Below are 3,182 nucleotides of genomic sequence, written 5' to 3' on the forward strand. Positions count from 1 at the left end.
CTATCTGATAAAATGGACTCAATAACAATGAGGATGGTTTGGACAGTCTTATTGCATGACTTTCGCTAATGGCTTCATCTTTGTCTTGATTCATTTCATGGAATAGAAGACATGTATTTGTTCTTATATTTTTTTCAGCTTGTTTTTTGCCTTCTATTTTTACTCCAATGAAAAATACACCCATAGATATCAGTCAGATACACTCATAGATCAACCAGATACACACAAACCGATTTTATAAGTATTTGATGAGATCAGTTCAAAATGATGTTTAATTGACTCAAACATCGATAAATATACAAGCTCAAGCAATATTACAATGTCAAGCAATATACAGCCAAGGACAAGCAGTATTAGAACATTTGCAACAATTGACTATATTAAATTATATGAGTTCAGAAATATACACCCAACAAATTATGTCATATACACCCAACAATCAACCATATACACCCAACACATTACGCCATATACACCCAACAAATTACGCAATATACACACAAAAATCAGTTGGGAGAAGAACTAGAACAAGAAGAACTGTAAAAGCTAGAACAAGATAAACGATAAAAACTTAGATCAGGCACATACACCCAAACCAATTTCATAAGTATTTAATTAGATCAGTTCAAAATTATGTTCAATTCACTGAAACATGGATAATTATACAAGCGCAAGCAATATTACAATGTCAAGCAATATACACCCAAGGACAAGCAATATTAGGACTGTTGCAACAGTTGATTATATTACATGATACGGGTTCAGGAATATACACCCAACAAATTACGCCATATACACCCAACAATTAACCATATACACCCAACACATTACGCCATATACACCCATACAAATTACTCCATATACACCCAACAAATTAAGCAATATACAGCGAAAAATCAGTTACGAGAAGAATTAGAACAAGAAGAACAGTAAAACCTAGAACCACTTTGAAGAACAGTAAAACTTAGAGGAACTTACAAGAAGAGCAAAATCTAGAATAAGAAGAACAGTAAAAACAGTGATATGAGATTTAGAACAAGAAAATCATTAAAACCTAGAAGAATATAGAAGAACAGTAAAACCTAGTTCTTCGATTTCGAAATCAGAAACAGAAATGTGAAAATGTACAAGATGAGTAAAATAATTACGTACTTTGAATAATATTTCTTCATTTTTTCTGGAAATTGTTGATGGAAAGTTCTATCTTTGCGACGAGTTCAACCTTGAATAATGTCTCTTCAGTTTGGAATGTTGCTCGAAACTTTGTGGTTTGTGTTTTGTTTGAAGGAGAAGAGGAAGAATTAGCCATGACGAACGCTTATTTCAAAGAGTAACCGTTTGAGTGATGCGCGTGGGTTGACGCTCCATTCAAAGGGAGTGAGTGCGCGTGGACAAATTATTGGACTGAGTTAACTTGTAAAGTTTGTAAGCCTTTTTTACTTGTATGTAGCAGGTCCATTTTTAATCGATTGTTCTATTCTATTGTATAGATAGAGATTGTTATCTTTTCGTTCGTTTTCATCTTCTACATCATTACTACTAGTACTACTAGATTTTCTCTGTGTAGCTAACTGCATCATCTACTACTACTATTAATAATAAAAATATTAAAACCCAAAAAATAACTGACAAAATATTTAACAATAGTAAATTTTGCAATAATTACCAAATTCTTGAAATTATAATAATTATATTAAATAGTATTACAAAACCAAAAAAACAACAACGTAAATACTTATATTATTAATATCTTTTCTCATACATAAATTTTTATTTTTAATTGATATTAATAAAAATTTTAAATTTTACCAAAACATAAAGCCATTGCATATAAAATAACACAAAATTTAAAACCTTAGTAATGAATAAATAAAATTTTCTCCTAAAAATTAATTCCAATAATTAAGTACTTATTTCAAATGTACAATAAATTAAGAATTTATTTTAAAGTTATAATAATTTAAAATAAAACAATAAATAAAATAGACCTACAAAAACTAACCTTTTTTAAAAATTATTTTACAGAAAATAAGCCTAGAAAACATATTAAAGCCATGTACCATAAAATGGTCCATGTAAATATCTAATCAATAATCACAGATATTCAAATTACTCAATCATCTTCCTTTAATCTTATAAATTGCACGTGCTTGACATTGTGAATTACTGCTACTAATAATTGTCCCTTCAAAGAACATTTGTCTATTCAGTGCTTCTCCAGCAAAAATTTATATATGTAGATGTTTATACACTATCTATATCAAAGAATTCGCCTATTATTTTATAGGAGGCTTTGTTGAAATTTAAATTTTTTATTTTGAAATTTTAAACTTTGATTTTAATTTGATTTAAAGAAAGGTTTGAAGAGATTTGTATGAAAAAAAGTTTATCTTTTTAGTAAAATAAATTTTATATTTTTTATAAATTTAATTAATCGATTCTATAATTTTATTATTTTACTAAATTTATAATTAAGTATTTATATTTTTTTAATTATTATAAATTTGAAGATAAATTTTTGGAAGGTTGATTTATGAGTTTGTTAGAATTTGATTTTTAGATTTATTATGTTCTCATAAGTGCTAAGACATTTAGTTGGAATTTAAATTTTTTATTTTGAAATTTTAAAATTTAATTTTGATTTAATTTGAAAAGAGATTTAAGTACTGTGATTCTTAATTATATATAAAAACTGAGTTCGGTTTTTACTTTTTAGTGAATATTATTGAGTTATACATTGTTATACTATTGACAAAATGATATCAATTAAAAAAGTCTATATGTAGGGGATCTTTTTAAAAAATGAGAAATCAGTTTAAATTTTGAAAAACACGAATAACTAACTAACCATGGTTAATTTTAAGGTAAAAATTTACCGACCTCACATGCAATTGTTTTTGGATGGATGACACGTATTATCATTTAGTTTTAAAAAAATTGATTTATTTTATACAAATGATTTAATTAAAAAACCAATTGATATAGCTATGACATTAGATTTTCACCATATTTTATTTTAAAAACAAATTGACAAATTTAAATTGAGAAATTGTAGTCAATTATTTAATATATAATTTTTTTAACCAAAGTTATAATTAAAAATTATTAAAAAAATAAAATTATCTAGTATATTGGACCAATTCAATGTTAATGAGATTTTTTATTTCTATTATAAAATATTA

The sequence above is a fragment of the Arachis duranensis genome, chromosome 4 (assembly GCF_000817695.3).
Source record: "Arachis duranensis cultivar V14167 chromosome 4, aradu.V14167.gnm2.J7QH, whole genome shotgun sequence".
In the NCBI taxonomy this organism is placed as follows: domain Eukaryota; kingdom Viridiplantae; phylum Streptophyta; class Magnoliopsida; order Fabales; family Fabaceae; genus Arachis; species Arachis duranensis.